Raw genomic sequence first — 19,873 nt, forward strand, 5'->3', positions numbered from 1 at the left:
TGGGTAATTGGCCCGAATTTCCGAATGCAGTGGGTGCGATTGATTCAACTCCGCACGAGATTTATCGGCCCTTAATTGAACCACAGAGACAATTCTACAGTGGCCACCGTCACTATCACTGTTTTAATGATGCTACTGCATACCGGCTTATGACCCCGATTGGAACTGGACAACCCCTTAGCCTACCGCGTGACGCTAATTTTCTAACTGATAGAGCTTACCCAGACGGCGGACCCCTACTTACTCCAATACAAGCGATGCAAATGCATTTACTGAACGCTAGAGACCAAAGGCGAGCTCGGAAATTTAACAGGTGTTTGGCAAGAAGAGGCATTAAAGTAGAACACGTTTTCAAGGACATGAAAACTTATAAGGCTATAGCAAATATTTGGAGACATCCAAGGTGGTTGATGCCAATTTGCATTGAGCTTGTGGCGTTTTTGGCAGAAAGACGGGTCAGACTTTTTCAACAAATCTAAGAATTTACTGGAAACCCGTCCTTCTATATTTTCATTAAGTTGTAGTGAACGATATCAATGCATTTCATAGAAATTATAAGTCAAAAATATATTATAGAAAGGAGTTTACATCTTAAATTCGACTCTGCAGTCTATAAACTCCTTTAAATGAAAATTGTTATGTTTTGATTGTTTAGATATTTGAGATATGTGAACCCCAAAAAATGTTGTTTACATTAAACCCATATCTTATAAATCGTTATAATTCATTTTAAATATTTTGTACCAGCGAATTTTTGTCGTTATAGTCTTTTTTAAAACTTTAGCTGATTCACCGAAGCAGTGTAGCCACGTGAGCACATCATTAGCATGCTATTTTACTCACCAGCTCATTTGAATGCTAAACATTGGTTATGTGATATCGCTCTAATATCATAATTATTAGTTGATCTAGTAGCTGATTGTAATGGCTAATCTGCAGTCCATCCAGCTGATGATAATATTTTACACAAGTTGGTATTTACAGCTCATGGAAGTTGAAACATCCAGCAGAATTGATTGCAGCTATGTTCCGTTAAAAATGAGTTGATAGCTTGCTCACTAAGATGTCCTGTGCAATGAAATAGGACTTTCCTCACCTCCCTGCAATCCCCTGTATATCGAGTACAATTAATTGTTTCTGAGATTGTCCTTATGTGTAATTAGCATATGCCTCTGCTTTAAGGCTGAGATCATGAACTTCATCCCCACACACGTACCCATCATTATTCATGTATTTCATGAAAGGGCCCCCCTTCTAGAATGTTTTCCAGTGTGATATACTCTCCATTGAGACCGGAAAAGTATATTTTAGGGTATTGAAAACACTTTCCAAACTCCATTGGACTCTCCACTTCCATATTTTGGGCAAAATTACGTGCTAGAGTGCTCATCTGTACAGCGTTTCTAGTTTTCACCTCTAAAGACCCAGTCAATCTTTTTATTCCTTCAATCTCCTCCGCCTTGTATCTCTTAAGGACGTACTTCTTTTCAGGGAGTCCATTTATAGTGCTAGCCATGTAGGCATGACGAAATCCTTCACTTGCAAATGGGGATTTGTCCACTGCTAAATTCACTGGGAAAGGCTTAGATCATTCTCTCTCGGCGATAGAAAACTCCTCCAAGTAAAGGCTTAAGATTTCGACTTTTTGGTCAATAAATTGTCCAATATTTAAGCATTGTGCTGACAGGTGCAGAAGTAGCAACCTTAGCTGGTGTTGTTTTACACTTTTTAGGTGGGGACTTTGAGGGACTTACCGGGTGATTTGTAGCTTTAGTACTGTAAATATTGTGAGCTGTTTTTACTTCAGCACACTCGAGCTCAAGGACTTCGATGAATCGAATGTGAATAACTTTGAAGGACTTCATCTGTGAAATGTCGGTGTATTAATGCCCGCGCTCTCCTGCTAGTATGTCACACTCCAATTCAGTATTGAAATGTTTTTTTTGCAAGCATATTTGATGTTCTCCATAGTACATTCTTTTCCCTGCATGGGAACCATGGTCAGGGGCCAGTTCTGCCGTATTTCTGACACCGTCCCTCGACGTTAGCAGTCAGATGTTTGGAAAAATAAAAAATAAAAAATAAGAATTAAAAAATAATAAAAAATGAAATAAAAAATTAAAAAAAAAAAAAAAATTGTTTCAGGATTTTTTTATTAATCAGATAAATGTGAATGGCACTGAAAGGCCACCATTCATTGTCTTATTGTCAAACTTCATAAGATAAAATAAGACATTGTCTATTGTCTAACTTCATAGGCTATGACAAGCCGAAGCCATATGGGTTCCCGATCCATGGCTGTGTATGTGGATATAGCAGAAGAATAATTTGGCTGGAACTGGTAAAATCAAACAATAATCCAAAGATCATAGCTTGATTGTTCTTGGATGCTGTTCAAAATGCGAATGTCCAAGACTTGTACGTTCGGATGGTGTCACTGAGAATGTTATTGTTGCTGCAATGCAATCTTATTTTAGAACCAATGAAGATGATGAATTTGGCGGCGTCAAAAGCTCACCATTATGGTTCTTCCCCATCAAACCAGCGTATTGAAGGTTGGTGGTCTTTTTTAGATGAAGCAACTTAAATTGGTGGTTCAATTTTTTCCAAGACATGTTTGAATCTGGTATTGATGAACTTGGAAATTCTTTCCACATGGAATGCCTTTGGTTTTGTTTTTCAAGAGTAATTCAAAAAGAACTGGATGAAATCGTTCAGCAGTGGAACAGTCATTACATCGGAAGGCAACATCACGATACAGTTGCGGGAGTACCAGACATTCTTTATTTCTTACCTGAAAATTCAGATGCTGTTGATCAGAAGCTCAATCACTTACAGGCTGATGTTTAACTTCTTAGAGTTAGGCTGTGGGATTTTAAAAGGGTCTCAATAATTGTTGTTTGATGTGTCCATTTCTTACATTCCCACGGGATGCAGTCAAAAACTAAAGAATATATTACACTCTATCGAAGCTGGAGTAACTGAGAGGATCTGTAAAATGGACTATTATGCTGAACAACATGAACAATAAAGGTAAAGCAAACTTCCCTCACCAACATGAATGTGCATATTCTAAACTTGTGACAGTACTAATGATTATTGGATTTATGATAATCCAAACCCATGACATTCTTTAATTGAAGAGTAAATCATCTCTTCCATCATTTTGGGACTATTTTTGTGTACAGGCAACTTTATGGGCATATCACATGTTGAAGCAGTTGGCCGACAACAACATCCAAGCAAGCAACCATGAACAAATTCTACTTGGAACTTCTTTGGAAATTCAAGTGGGGGGATGTCATAACTTCCAGTCAGCCACTTGATGATATCCCTCAACTCCAAATCGCCATTTTTAAAATGTGAATAACATGATATTATTAAAATATATAAAACATAGTATAACTGGATTCAGGCTTGTTATTTTTTTGTTTCTCCTGACTTTGAAATGAGGGAGGGAATCTCTGAAACCAGTACAGACTGGTTGGAAAGTTTCAGTTTCTGTATTTCATGCAAGCTACAGCTAGGAAGATAAATTTCTACAGCTGATGTAATTACACTGTAAGAAAACATCTGCAGACTGAGTCCATATCTTGCTGTATGGAAACTTTTCTAATTCAAAGTGTGGAAAAGACGAATAACCTTCCTATTAAACTCACTTTATTCGCTCCGAAGCCGTTGTTAAACTTACACATACAAAATCATTCCATGTGCTCCGTGTATCCCATGACACAGGGATCCCTGACACAAGGATCCCGGCACTACAACTCCTCCCTTCTTTGGAAAGAACCTTACATGAATACTTTAAACTTTATTGATGAATAAAGGAATACAAAAAAGAAAAACTATATAACCTGCATATAGCTAAAGCTAGTCTAGGCAGGTTAAATTCACAGAATATACACGTAGATTTACAAAGATGTCTTTATATGTTAATAATACTAAATAATCAGAGTACAAAGAGCTGAATAGGAAATGAAAAGTAGTTCACTGAGTAGAAAATGAAAAATAGCTCATTACAGATAGACTTACTTAAAAAGTTTGAAGATCTCAGTATCATAGCGATTAATATTAAGATCGTTTAATAAAACGGTTTTGATTTCCTTTTGGAAGTTTTTTTTGGATAAACTCCTAATGAAAGGTGGTATTTGATTCCATAGAAGTGCACCCACTCGTGAGAAGGAATCTTTTTGAGTGTTTAAGAGAGGCTGTCCGTAAATATTGACTATTGTCGGAAAAAATTTAAAAAATGAAAATTTTCTTTTCCTTACCAGAAGATTACATTAGTTGAACTGATTCTCAGAAAAAAATAAAAAACTTGAAAAAAACAATTTTCTCGCCGAAAAATGACATTTTCGGTTTTCTCGCTTCCAGGCGGGTTTTCAAGGGTGAAAAGTACGCCTCGTTATGAACTCTCTAAAAAGTTTCATTTCAATGCAAACTAAAAACCAATACAATATTTTGATAGAACACATAATAGTTGACATTCACATTATAAAATTATTACGATTAATATAAGATTGATTATTTAGTGAATTTTTGAATCTTTGACATTTTTTCAGTACAAAAAATACATCAAAATCAGGGCATCTTTTTAGCCATTTCTACATCGCCTATAGATTCAAAACTATATCTTGGTGAAAGAGCAATGTTTCGTCTACACGAAAATGCAATAATATTTTTGGGCTACTCATTTTTTTAAACACGAGAGCTCATAACGCAAGCTGCTCTGAGGTCAAATTTAGTGAAAAACTTCTGGTACTTTGGTCACGCAACTGGCATTGAATGAAAGCAAACTGGCGACAAAACGCAATCATGTCTATTTATATACATCGTTAATGATAAAGAAAGAAATAAAGAACATCTGAACGCTGTTTTTAGCTTTAAAAACACATACCTTAACCAGAATTTATGGAAATCTCGATGACTGCGCGTACGATGCTATGTTGTTGTCGCCATTATCGGCTCTGCATTATTAAAGTACAAAGTTGACCAAAGTTTGCTTTTAATTTCCACGGCCGGTGAGTCTTCCTCGGTTCTATTATACATCCTGAACCCATCTTTAGAAATATTGGCACGATATTTGAAATATGATTAAGGGAATATTTTAAGTAAGTAACAAAGATGCGAAACGAGCTAATTATTTAAACGAGAGCGTGACGCCGTTACACACAGGAAGCCCGGTCAAATACTTTCTAACAGAGTCGGAAGACATACACACAGGAAAGGCACCGTTTTGCAGTAAATCTTTCAAAAGAGAGCAGCGTCGCAATACGAGAGATCAATGATTACATGTTCTTTTCTTTTCTTGTTTCTGTTAACAATACCCAAATTAAGCGTTTAGTAGCTGTAAAACTCTCAGGAGCTGCTTCTTGTGCACGTACACGATTGAACAAGTTCATTTATGAATGCCAGATACGGTGCCTTGCGTTTCTTGTGAGAAGAGTCCTCATCCATGTTGAAGAAAACGCAAATGTTGTGCAACATTACAACAGTGAGCTTTTTAAGGTTTTTAGCTGCATAAAGCTCGCAAACGTTGTATGTATCATAAATAATGGGATGACTTAGCTGGCATTCTCTCAGGATGTTATCACGGATAGAGCTGTAACAACTTTGATCTTCAGCGGCCTCTATGTCGTGTGCTTGGCCTGCACCTGCATGCTTCAACTTTGCAGAGGTCCTTGAAAAATAGGACTGTATTTGTTGGGCCGACAAAAATTCTTTAACCGTGAAGCGACGTTCCCCTGTTTCGCTTTTTGCTCGCCTCATGTCGCGAGACACTTGTTCGGGGTCCGCTTTGTTGCCAGTATCCTGACCTATCTGGTATTTGGCATTGAGGTACTTTTTTTGGTTTTCATTAAATCTTTCGCCCTGCTTTGAAATCTTTAAAGCCCATCCCATTTGCAGAACCTCTAATGTAGACTGAGCAGTTGAAGATGCACCGCTGGTACCCAGGACGACTGGTTGGCTGCACGATCCTTCTCGTGATAGTTTCTCCCGATACAATATTTTAGCCTTGTCCAGGAGAGTTTCCTTATATATATAATGAAAAGTAACACTGTTAGTTTAAAGCTCATTTAAAAGTCCGTTTTTATTAAGAGAATATTTGTTAAGTCCAGACTTGGCAATATAAACATCTCTCTATAAACTAAATACCGGGTTATTATTTCGGTAATGTAAGATTACATTTTTTCTGTGCAAGATTACCTTTTCCGCTTTAATAATGCAGGTTCCATAGAACATGTGGTTCTCAAGACTGCTGTGCCTTTGAAAAGCTTTAACACATCCTTCCTTAGGACATGAATACAATGCGTCAGCCGGCAATTGAACGTCACCTTCAGGTGTGCAGTCCTCTGTTACTGCATCTTCTACTTTTAGATCTGACTTGGAGTTATCTTTATCTAAGGAGCTGACCAAAAAGATATATAAATATATAAACCTATAATATATATATATACATATATGAGTAATATGTATATTACATGTTTTATAAATATTATTATACCTAATTGGTTTGGTAGCGGCGTCTACGAAATCACCCTCTGAGAACTCTATCTCCTCTACAGTGCACTTGAAAGGACTTCCTTTGCCTAATAACATGTACGAATCATTTAAAAAACTATTCTCATAAAAAAATAATACACAATAGTAAATTCAATAATAATAAGTAATAATAACAAATAGCGATGAAATGATGAGTGATCATCATCATAATGACTGATGATGAAAAATCAAGATGATGCATGATGACGATGATGGCGAAAATGATGCATAATGACAATGGTGATGATGATCCATGAAATTAATGATGATGCATAATGATGACGATGTTCATGATGATAAACAAAAACGGTACGTACCTTCCAATTTACTCCAGGAAAGCTCTTTGCCTTTGCCGATGTCGTAGGCTCTCCACACTTGGACCGTTTGTTGTTTTTTTATCTCTATACAAAAAGTTGTTTAAGCTGTTCACGCCTTTCCATTTCCATTCGGCCATTGACACCTGCATTTTTGCGTTATCTAGGAGGGCCACCCGGACACCTTTTACTCTATCATGCGATACCATAGCGTTGAAAAGTTCCTCCGCGGTTGTTACGTCATTTCCCTCGTTAATATAACGGCGTACATGAGATTTGATCGTAGCGGCTTTCCTGTCACAGGGTCCTTTGCCCCCCTGGGGGTCGCTAAAATCCACCCTCTCTACCTTGATACCTGTTTTAGCTAGATGTCGACATGCAGATAAAAGTGCCACGCTGTGATAACAGCCGGCGTTGTCTTGCCGAAAATATGCTGTGTCAAGTTCAGGATGTTCTTTCTTAAGCTGCAATAACGTATGCTTCATCAAAGCAATGACGGTCATGGCGTCTTGTGTTGTGTTTTTGACAATATGCACAAGCGTCTGGTGTTGTATAACATCCTTCACCTTCCGCACAACAACACTAATGTGCCAGGATATGCCACGCTTCGCAAACCAATCAGCCTGCGTCTCCCTATACTTTTGCGGCAAGAATTTCATCGCCCAGTCATTGGTTACAAACACAGACGTTGGTCCCAGTCTTCGCAATATGTCAATACGAGCCCTATCTTGCTGCGTAGATCGTAGCTGGTGTGCCTTCCAGGCGTTAATTGCTGCAACAGCTTGCTTGAACATATACTCAAGGTCGTCTCGATCATCATTCGTTAATGCTGAACCGGAACTAAGTAGTTTTGTCTCCACTTCCTTTATTGCGTTTTTTAACTCCTCGCATGATGCACAACGCTCATCGTGAGCATGAACGCACGCAACGGTCTTGAAGTGCTCATCTTTTGGATCGCTCAAAGCGTACGAGATGCAGTGGTCAGCAATATTAGACAAAACAGCTATGTGCACCTGATCAGTAAAAAAAAACCTTTGTAAGAAAAAAAATTTAACCATTACCTGATAGGTTATTAGATCGTCGTTTAGAGAAACATTTTGGATTCCTTTAAGTTTTTTTTTTTTTTTTTTTTGTAAACTACTTTAACGCTCGCAATCAGGATTGCGCGATAGCGATTTTCGATAATAAGAAGACTGCACTCACTTCATCCAGTTGCACCTTTTATGATCATCTTATTTCAACATGCGCAGTTTGAGGGTGGAGCACATGGGAAACGTATTTGCCGGTGAAATGAATGATAACGATTCGTACAAAATAATTCAGACAAGTAATACCTTATAATCGCCTTTGAGGTATTGTTTTCCTTTTCTCGATGACAGATCAAGTTGTTTCAAAACGGGTTTTTCGAGGCACCCATAATCACAAAGCTTCTGGGAGATAGACAGCAAATCATCAAATGCTTTAGACCCTTCGGCAGCTATGTAATCTAGACCCTGTAAAGATTTGCGAACTGAGGCACTGCATGATGACAAAATTCGTCTCATGGTGGAAGCGCTGAATGGGATAAAGCTAACTTCTTTACAATACTGAGTGTACTGGTCGATAATACGCTGTGGCACCATAGTCCTGATGACGTTAGGTGTTTGGAGAATCTGCCCATTTGAGAGTTGTAGATACCGCTGGCCAAAAGGCAGATCTTGAACGACGTGAGAGCTTGTTATGAAAGTTAAGAAGTGATCCAGTTGAGAGGGGTTGATGCGCAATTTTGGACTTTGAGTTTCAGGCAATAATGCACCACGCCCATGTTGTAATTGGTGATGACGGGCAGCCTTTACTCTGAAATCAGTAATCCCTGGAATGTACGCTTGAATAGTGGAGTAAGGAACTAGGTCTGCCATAAAAGATAATACTTGTCGTCGGGTGTCCCAACTATCTGCGTTATCGTAAGCTTCAGCCAATGCTGTTAAGTAGGTCTTTTCAATAATATCATGAGCACCTAACGCTTTCTCTACAGAATGTGAGCGTTTCAGATCTTCCCATAAACACCGTGGATCATTTGGTTGAATAACTTCTAAAACTGCTACAACTGCATCTTTGGTCTGGCTGATATATTTATTCTGAGAATGGGAAGATAAATGATTCCATGCTTTACTTGTCTTTGATATGTTGGCTCTTCCACTAGCATCGAGAAACGCATTTAACTTTGCGCGACGGATAAGTAGACTTGAATCTTTCTTCGAGGTAGTTAAGCTAAGTTGTTCACTGGAACTACTACTGCTGGTGTTTTCTGGGATGAACTGACTTGAATCTTCTGGCGCGATGTACAGGTTTTCCATTTCAGAGCATATGCCACTTAGGTCGGTTAGAGAGTCATTCTTTAAACAAAATATTCACACAAAAAATTAATAGTTTGGAAGCAACACTATGAAAGAATTTCTTATATTGATTACTTTTTCTGTATCAGATGATGGGCATGATGCATTGTTCATGGATTGATCTTGCTCTTTTTGACTAATGTTTAGCTCTGCGCCCCCTAAAGACAGACGACGCCGCTTGCATATAGCTGTGGGGATAATAAAGAGAGCATTGTAATCGTGTAAATCATGAAATAATAACAAATTATCATTATTATGAATATTATTATGTGTGAGTAATTGCCCTATTTCACGTCACTGCTTGTTTATGTGGGGGATAGAATTGCCAAATGCAACAGGAAATTCGACAAAATTTGCTCCTAGCGAAACAGTTTCAATCTAAAATGGCCTGGTATTCAGATATAATGTGTGTTAATATGTATCTGAGCGTTTTCTGGGTATTCTACTTCTCTTCGTGAATTGATACGGATTTTAGAACAATTATCGGTTAATTTGCGTTGATTTGACCCCGTCCGACGACCATGATCCTTTGCGTTTAAACAATAGATTGTTTCAATGTGACGTCATAGTGAAATAGGGCAATTGAACCAGGAGAATCAACAATTAAATAATTACGATAATCATGCATGATGATGATGATAATCATGGGTGATGGTGATGATGATGATAAATATGGATGATGGTGATGATGATGATAAACATGGATGATGGTGATGATGATGATAATCATGGGTGATGGTGATGATGATGATAAACATGGATGATGGTGATGATGATGATAATCATGGGTGATGGTGATGATGATAAACATGGATGATGATAAACATGGATGATGGTGATGATGATGATAAACATGGATGATGGTGATGATGATGATGATAAACATGGATGATGATGATGATGATGACGATAATCATGCATGATGACATGATGATTTTGATGAGAATGATAAATCATCGATGAGAAAAATAATCGGTTAAATGCGAACTTACGTGAACCAACCGGAACGAGCACTGATGTGAGATCAAATAGTCGTTTGGACTGTACAAGATTGATTCCGCGATCACCTTTTCTGGGGTGTGTTTTATGAGGAGCCCACTCTGTAGGGACAGCACACATTTTCTTGTTGCAAACCCAACTCACGCCAAATTTATCTCTATGTCGAGGACAAATAGATCGCTTTAGTGCATTATCGTCTTGTTCGAAAATACCTACAATATCGGAAAAGAGAGAGTTATTAGAATTGGAACAGTTTACGTAATGTTTAATAAACGAGCAGGAGTGTTTTATCGGGTATAAAATACGAGGCGCAGCCGAGTGGTTTTAGACCCGATAAACCACGATCTGCGAGATTATTGAACGGCTTAGAAAACTTATGATGTTTGTTCTCATTGTGTACCGATTTTTTTACGAAATGAACCAAGTTTGATAGAGAAAATCCAAGTTAAAGTTTATGCAAATGAAGACGAATCTATATCCGATATAAAATCACCTTCATGGTCATGATTTCTATTGTGTTTTCCTCATGAATTATTAATGAGTTTTCTAACGCCTAATAGATGTTAGACGGAGATATAAGCCATGAAGCCTTTTTGAAGTTTGGACTATGTGAGACAGCTTAGAAAAAAAGTTTTTTAAAAATAATATTTACAATATACACAAATTTTGTTTGGTGTCAATCATATTTCCAGAGTGAAGTCCCACTGAAGAATCTTCCACGTCTTGATCTTCTCTCCTTCAATAGTCAAGTTTTACATAGTTTAAAACAAACTGCCAATACGTTAGAGACGTATGGGGTATATATACGGCGATCAGTCAAGCATATTTGGGTCATTATATAACTTCATGAAAACATACCTGCTCTTGCTAGTAGAAGAGAGATTTCGGTATCGACGGAAGAATCAAACGTTCGGAAAGTCTTCAAATGACCTCTGATTTCTTTCTTGCAATTTGTAATTGATATGCATTTGGTATTAGATGGATTAAACTTGCTGGGACCACAAGGACCACCCACAAAGTTGGAATAATCACATGTTGCCATTATTCGTCGCGAATTATTCTCAGCGTCGTTCAAAGCACTGCGTAAATAACATAAGGAAGGGCACGTGGACACGCGCGTGCTGAAAAAGGTTGTCAATTTCATTTCTCTTCCGTAGAAAATGATGTAACAAAACATAAATAAAGCGAAAGATCTATCGATATTCTAACAGATCAATCAATTGCATTGAAAGGCAAACAATAAATAGATATCTAAAATACATGATCGTGAAATTGAAAAATGACAAAGTACTTCTTCCGACTCTGTTAGAAAGTATTTGACCGGGCTTCCTGTGTGTAACGGCGTCACGCTCTCGTTTAAATAATTAGCTCGTTTCGCATCTTTGTTACTTACTTAAAATATTCCCTTAATCATATTTCAAATATCGTGCCAATATTTCTAAAGATGGGTTCAGGATGTATAATAGAACCGAGGAAGACTCACCGGCCGTGGAAATTAAAAGCAAACTTTGGTCAACTTTGTACTTTAATAATGCAGAGCCGATAATGGCGACAACAACATAGCATCGTACGCGCAGTCATCGAGATTTCCATAAATTCTGGTTAAGGTATGTGTTTTTAAAGCTAAAAACAGCGTTCAGATGTTCTTTATTTCTTTCTTTATCATTAACGATGTATATAAATAGACATGATTGCGTTTTGTCGCCAGTTTGCTTTCATTCAATGCCAGTTGCGTGACCAAAGTACCAGAAGTTTTTCACTAAATTTGACCTCAGAGCAGCTTGCGTTATGAGCTCTCGTGTTTAAAAAAATGAGTAGCCCAAAAATATTATTGCATTTTCGTGTAGACGAAACATTGCTCTTTCACCAAGATATAGTTTTGAATCTATAGGCGATGTAGAAATGGCTAAAAAGATGCCCTGATTTTGATGTATTTTTTGTACTGAAAAAATGTCAAAGATTCAAAAATTCACTAAATAATCAATCTTATATTAATCGTAATAATTTTATAATGTGAATGTCAACTATTATGTGTTCTATCAAAATATTGTATTGGTTTTTAGTTTGCATTGAAATGAAACTTTTTAGAGAGTTCATAACGAGGCGTACTTTTCACCCTTGAAAACCCGCCTGGAAGCGAGAAAACCGAAAATGTCATTTTTCGGCGAGAAAATTGTTTTTTTCAAGTTTTTTATTTTTTTCTGAGAATCAGTTCAACTAATGTAATCTTCTGGTAAGGAAAAGAAAATTTTCATTTTTTAAATTTTTTCCGACAATAGTCGATATTTACGGACAGCCTCTCTTAGACGTGAATATCTAGTGTAGAAATTATCACTGGCAGAAGATCTTGTTTCATAGGAGTGAATATCTTTTATGTAAGTAAAGAGTTTGCTAATATTACTGGGAATATAATCATATTTAACATCGTACATTAGCTGTGCTACTGAATAAAAATAAAGAGATTTGATTGGTAAAATGTCATGTTCAATGAATATTGGTATTGCACTTTTAATTGATTTCACGAAAAATATTGACCTTAGAATACCACAAACAGTACTGAACATAAATGTTCCTAGCAAGGTATCAATGTTCAATGTTTATAACTAAGTGTCCAAAAACTTGTCAATAAAGACACTAAACTAGAAAACAACATGATAATATTCTGCGTTTACTTACTAAGTTTATTTAAATAAAACATAGTCCTTTAAATGTTTAGGTATTTTTACTTCTCTTGAAGGTCTTGTTGACCCTTTAGCAGCCTCTGGCCCATCATCAGCCTCATGATCTAAATTTTCGTGATCACTGTCTGTTTCGTCAATAAACGAAATATGACAAGCTACGGTTTCAGAACTTTATTCTCTTCTTATGTACATGAAGCTAGAAGCTAGTTGCTAGTTGCGAGTTGGTTATGCGAGTTCGAAATCTAAAAAAAGTGAAGCAAAAATAAAGCGTTACTCGTATCTAGAAAAATATGTTCAAAGTTGAAGCGATCTTACTTACCCAGTAGCTTGCTCTGAAACTTGACGAACTGAATTTAAATGAGCGTTACTTACTTATATACTAATGCAACTTAATCCGAGGCAAGCTGCTCGTGCCTGCGTGCAAAAAGGAATCTATTACTGAATTCTATCATGCTTTTCGCGTATAACGAAACACTCTCCTTGAAGTACTTCTTAACCTCTGTTACATTCCTACCATAGTTGAGTCCTTCCGGGGATGTTACTACTACTTCACTCCCGCTCTTGCTCCTCACCTCATATGGCTCATCTTCAAAAGTTGTTGACAGTTTATTCACCTTCCTTTGCTTCAGCAGTACTGGGATTATATCATTCTCTCTTGCTCCTCATTTGGCATCAGCGTAAAAAGATATAACTAGCTAAAAACTAGTGTGAGCTGCGTCGGTGTTTCTAATGAAACAGTAATGATGAAAAGGTAAATTATACACCGTGAAAAGATGAAAAAAGTTACTGACGTTTCGGACGCTAGTCCTTCGTTGGAGTAAAAAAAGGGCATCAGCGTAGTCAGCTCTTTTCTGTTTAACCTCAGAATAATTATCTCTTTCCTCTACATATATTTGGGTTGATAAATCTGTCAACTGTGGTAGTTTGGATTTCATTTCTCTTCCAAACAATAACTTACTTGGAGTACTACCTGTACTGGTGTGTGGTGTCGTTCGGTAGGCCACGAGGAACTTTCTCAATTCAGCTCGCATGTCTTTTTCTGCATGGGCGATTTTCCATCCCTTGAGTATACTCTGGCTTTGTCGCTCCACCTCACCATTTGCCATTATCAGTTCTCAGGACCACAGGAAGTCCATGGGTACAGAAGATCTTTTCCAGGCTCTCTATAATCTTAGGAGTAGCAGTCGACTTCAGGACATCAACTTCAAAGTACCTGCTAAAAAAATCGACAACAACAAAAACATACTCCCCTGATGGAAGTGGACCAATCAGGTCAGCAGCCAAGTACTGCCAGGGTTGGCTTGGGAAAGCTAGTTGACAACCATGACAGATTTTGCACTTATCCTCCAGTTCCTTATCCATTCTGGGCCACCACACATTTGTACGCAAGCTTTGCTTTGTCTTCACCAATCCTTGGTGCCCCTTGTGTACTAGCGTGATGACTCTACTCTGTAACTTCGTTGGTATCACAAGTCTTGTTCCTCTCAGTTTCAAGTTTTCAAGTTTATTTTTACAAATAATGACTATATATACGCAATTTATCACCCTCCCGCAAATAGCATAAAGCTAATCTAGGCGGGAGGCGATATATTACATTAAATAAATATTAGAAGATTTACAAATAAAATATGACGATAAATAAATGAAAAACTAACAGTTTACTTAAAATAAAGAAACGAAAAGGGGAAAAAAAAAAAAAAAAAAAAAAAAAAAAAAAAAAAAAGAGAGAAAAAGGAAAAATGATACTAACCTAGTATTGAAAATCAAGAAATAATTATTTATAAATAGTCGCAATATATATAGACTCAGTCCAAGACGTTCAAAGTATAATGTAGTCTGTCTACAATAGTGGAAGTGTCAGCATAGCTATCTTCTCTTAGGAGAAAATCAGATAGTGTTTTACGTAATATTAACTTAAACTTCTTCTTTTTTAATTTACGCAAATTGCTCGGTATCGTATTCCATAACCTAGCTCCAAATCTTGAGAATGAATTTTTTTGTACTTCCAGTTGAGATTTTTTAATATAGAAATTTCCTGATGATGAGAATCTTGTGTTGTATGAGTGAACACTCGTAGCAAGGGTAAATTGATTTAGAATATTAAAAGGTGCAAGCTTATTTGCAATATCATGCATTAACTGGGCGACCGATTCCTAGTAGAGGAAATTAATTGGTAGTGTATTAGCTCTGATAAAAAGAGGAATGGCATGTTGGGATCTATCAGTGAAGTACATTAATCTAAGAACTCTTTTTTGTAGAAGAAGAACTTTGTTTAGGTGAATTTGTGCAGCTTGTCCCCATAAAGTTAAGCCATACGTAAGATAAGGGTGAATCAGAGATCGATAAATATTATGGAGAGTATGGAGAGGAACGAAATGTCTTAATTTTGCAATTATTCCTACAGCTTTACTTATTTTTAGTGCAATATAATCTATATGATGATTCCAAGAAAGGTTGTCATCTATCAGAATTCCGAGGTATTTAACAAAGTCTTTTCGCTCCAAAGTATGGAATCTATTTAGATTGCTATCTAGAATCTTTACAATAGGTTCAAAAGGGAGTTTTCTTTTGATACGGATACGGACGAAACATTACATAATTGAATTTTTTGATATTAAGGGTTAGTTTATTCGCAATTAACCAGCTACTTAATTTGGCAAGTTCAATATTAACATTTAATTCAAGAGTTTTTAAGCTTTTATTGGCATATAATAGGTTAGTGTCATCAGCATAAAGATAAAATTTAAATATGTTAGAAGCAGCAGTAAGGGGGACTCGCGGTCAATGTCAAAGATTTACGGGTTTTACAGGCGGTTTAAGGAAGGCGCCGGCAGCGGGAATAAGCCGCGCGATAAGTCCTTACTGCTGCTAGTTGTCGAACCGCAAACGGAGGTTAAAATATCCTTTACATATAGATGGACACCATCACAAGCATTCGAAATAAAACTGTGCGCCGACTGCGAACTCAGGTGTTGGATCGCCTGGATGCTGACTTTGCCTTCAACAACATTTATGGAGGGAGATACGGACGAGACGATGACAGAAGAAAGGGCTGAAAGAATAATTAACTTAATACCCGAAGGTAACTACCGGTTGGAGCTAACGTTCATAAAGTATTTAGACGGCGAGTGGATGATAGAAAAGGGGCGCAATCCTATCAGGGCGTCTGGTAAGAAGGACCTGTTTGTCTTAAACGAAAACGCACGCCCAGGAGCATTGGTAGGAATAGACATGCTGTTCTACGAGGTTGCTTACCCTGTTACCGTAGTCATTTACGGTGCGTACAAGATAAAGACGCCAGACGTTAAGAAGTTGAAACCGATGCGACATCCCGGTAATTGCGTAGGGAAGTTAGTAAGAGAGTTCTTTGAAGACTCCTCTCGGGGCGGTAAACTGACTTTAAAGAGAAGAGAAGCCATCAGGAAATGGGAAAAAAATACTAATAGGACCGGAGGGTCGATAGACAACATCAAGAAGTTAGAAACGGCGCTGGAGAGGCGAATCCATGTGAAAGATATCACCGACGGCTTTATTTACTCCGGAACACACAAATATGGGGGCCGTGGTGCGCCTATAGTCATCTACCAGCACAATGGGCACGCCTGGCGCGAACTGCGATTCCCAAGAAAGAAGGAAACGAAGGTCTATAAGAATTCTCCATTGGCAGAGTTAATCCATGAGAATTCCATTTGGTTGATGGATTCAGAAGGAAGTCAGTTTATGACGCAAGACGGCACTTTGTATCGACCCGAAATTGAACAACAGCGCATTCAAAGCGCCTGTGAGACCTTAGGGGAAGACTTCTCTGACGAGGTCCTTAGCAGTCGCAGCTTGGACTTCTTAGCCGCAAAGAAAAGAAATGGATGGAAACCTGCCCCAAAAGATTTCGGAGACATAGCCAAAGCCTGTGTAGAACACGGTCACGGTGGTCTGTGGAACATGGAGTACGACAAAGATGAGTATGTGTCGCTGGATATGAAACACTGTTACCCTGCAAGTTTTAAAGGTCTAGGGGATTGTAAGGAATATTACGACCGTTACGGACATCCAGACTCCCAATTCTTCCGCGTTTCGTTAGACGGTCACTACGACGCCCCAGCAACTGGATTCGTACGATTAACGTCTTGGAAGTTGGCTAAAGACTTACATCCCATAATTTACGCGTGGTACGGGAAGCATCTACAAGAGAAAGAATGGATACCCGTACCTCTATTGAAGTTCTTTGAAGAGCGCAAGCTTTTAAAATACACGGCGCATGAAGCCATACTTTGTCATGGCGCCTTTACGCAATGGCTCCCAGAACACAACCCCACAGCACGCGTTGTCATAGGAAAATTCACGCAGGGCGCTAAGGAGGGCGAGAAACACATGCAGCGACGCCTGATAACAGACGAAGGAGAGTTAAGCTTCCTTATTAAGCGCGCCCACGAACAAGGAACAATGGTGTCTGTGGAGAAATGGGACTACTTCATAGAAGGTCAGAAAGAACAGAAATGGAATGCACTTTGTTACTACCAAGACCACAGGCCGCAATATTACCACCTGCGTGTGAGTATGTTAGCATATGCGCATATTAACCTACTTGCGATGCTCCTACGGTTTGACAAAGAGGACGTTCCGCGCGTAGCCACGGATTCCTTGTACGTAAAGCCTGAAGTGTTAGAGAAGATAAAAGAATTCTACACCGAAGATGAGTTGGCGGAAAGTGGTCAATGGCGCGTTAAAGATGAGGAGATAAAAGCATGGAGAGAATGTGTAGAATATCACGGAGAACATCTTTGCGGTAGCGTGGAACCAACCGGGGAGCCACTGCCTTCGGTTGCCGACCCCATTTCCTACCAACGCTTCTCTTACCTCTACGGTACAGGAGGCAGCGGTAAGACTACGCGTGTGTTAGAACTCTTTCCTAAGATAAAGGTGCTAACGCCAACGCATCGTTTGGAAAGAGAAATCTGCGAAATGGGTTACGACGCGCAGACCTACCACAGCTTCTTCCGTTGGAATGGCCAAAAGTGGGTACCAGAAGCCATCCACGACATACCTCCGGTGATGCTTTGGGATGAGATTTGCACCGTTCCTTTAGAAATCCTCAAAGAATTCGTAGAATTCCTCCGTGGAAAGTGTCAAGTAATATTCGCCGGAGATCCCTGCCAGCCTCCTCCAATAGCCGGAGAGATGCCCCACGAATGGCTAAAGGGGTTCGTAGACTACTCTGAAGAAATTAACGCCGACTACCGCAGCAAGGATCAAGTAAGGAACCTGAAAGCGGAATTAAGGGGCCTTAGTGACGCCGACCAATGCAAAACACTGCGCAAACGCGTACGAGCGAAGAAATACGAGGACTTCCTTTACGCATGGCATCCAAAGGATCTGGTGCTGAGCAGCAAACGCGCAGCACAGTCTCGCATACAGAAAGACTTACTCAATATACACCGAGAGCGCTTCCCTACGCATCCCGTACCTGTTTGTTATAAACCCCACGACACCCGCATGCAAAAAAGAGACGTCTGGGTACCTGGTACCGACATCCAACTGCAGAACGCGGTAACGCATGACAAAGCCTGGGTACCCATAGAAAAGGTGGAAAAAATAACCTCCCATCCAGATTGGCGCTTAGGCTATTGCATGACAGTCCACAGCGCGCAAGGGCTTACCATAAAAGAAACCTTATGGATCATAGACCAGCGGCTGTGTTGGAGCAACCTTATCTACACTGCTGTAAGCCGCGTAGAATATGCCAAGCAGTTAAAAAGAGCCTGGGGTCCGCAACTGCGCTACGACCGCACCCCAGAGGACGTAGCCAAAGAGAACATTGCTAAGAAACTCCTTCGCTACAAAAGACACGACGAAGAAAAAAATATGACGTTCGACCTATGCGCGGACGACGTCTATAAGAAAGGGGCGCGGTGTGCCACATGTAACATACCTCTACTATGGAGGTTTGACCCGAATGACGATCAGCAGTTCTCCGTGGATCGTATCAACAACAAACGCGGCCATTGTAGAGGCAACGTAAGACTGACATGCCTAGAGTGTAATCGGGCGCGCGGTGCTGCGCTACTCTGAGTCTTTGGGGACTATGAGCAGCTCTTCCTTGACAAATCCACGACTTGGGCCATTTAGGTAATACGACACGGGTTGCCCTTCCTTGGTGACGGACTTTGAAATCTCATACGTTTCCAAAGACCAGTTGGGATCCGTGGCTCTCTTACTGCCACCTTCGAGTTCCCCCGGCTGATAGAGGTATCTGACCACTATGTCGCGGGGGAGCTTTTTTTCCTTTAGTCCGACCGCCCTCGAACTTCTGACGTAGGACTTGTGTTCCACGTGTTTCTTTTTTATGGCATCCCTGGGTTTTATTCCCGTAGCCCTGGCCGCCTCGTTGTTCAAGGCCGCGACGACCTGGGGGAGCCTCTGAGTCCATTCCCTGTTGCGTTTGGAGGGATCTTCCAGCTCTTTCCAATACTGGTACCCAAAGAGACGCTCGGCCAGGGTCTTATTGAATCTTTCGACGATGCTCTGACCCCTGTGGTACTCAGCTTCGGCTCTCCTAATCTTAGTGTCGTGGTCTTTCAGGGTCTTAGTAGCCACGCCCATGAACTCCGTCCCCGCATCCACTTGCAGCAGCTTAGGCCATTTCAAGACGCGCTTGTAAATCCTACCTAGGGCTTCTGCGACTTCCCCAGAATCCTTGCTGGTTATGGGTTCGGCGTCCTTGTATCTGCTTGCGATATCGACTACGGTCAAAGCGTATTTATAGGTCTTTTTTCTCACCTTATCGTGCGGTAAGAACAGCAAATCTGCCTGATGAACTTCATTGGGGGTATTTACGGTGAAGCTGGGCCTGGGAATGTACTTGGGCACGGGAAGATAAACCTGCCAGAGGGTTTGTTTTCTTAGCCAGTTCTTAGCCGTTTCTTCTGATACCCTGGCCGCGGTCGCGAGTTTCTTGATGGCCGAC

The 19,873-nt window shown here is 39.5% G+C and overlaps 2 pseudogenes; both read right to left on the bottom strand.

The window, feature by feature from the left end:
- Window positions 1–1,092: 1,092 nt before the first annotated feature.
- On the bottom strand, window positions 1,093–2,064 carry LOC148911930 (uncharacterized; annotated as a pseudogene).
- Window positions 2,065–5,358: 3,294 nt separating this feature from the next.
- Window positions 5,359–9,055, bottom strand: LOC148911931 (uncharacterized; annotated as a pseudogene).
- Window positions 9,056–19,873: the final 10,818 nt, after the last annotated feature.

This window comes from Actinia tenebrosa, unplaced genomic scaffold (assembly GCF_029948245.1).
Source record: "Actinia tenebrosa isolate PJP-AT-01 unplaced genomic scaffold, QUT_ActTen_1.0 PGA_scaffold12__29_contigs__length_12842862, whole genome shotgun sequence".
Lineage (NCBI taxonomy): Eukaryota > Metazoa > Cnidaria > Anthozoa > Actiniaria > Actiniidae > Actinia > Actinia tenebrosa.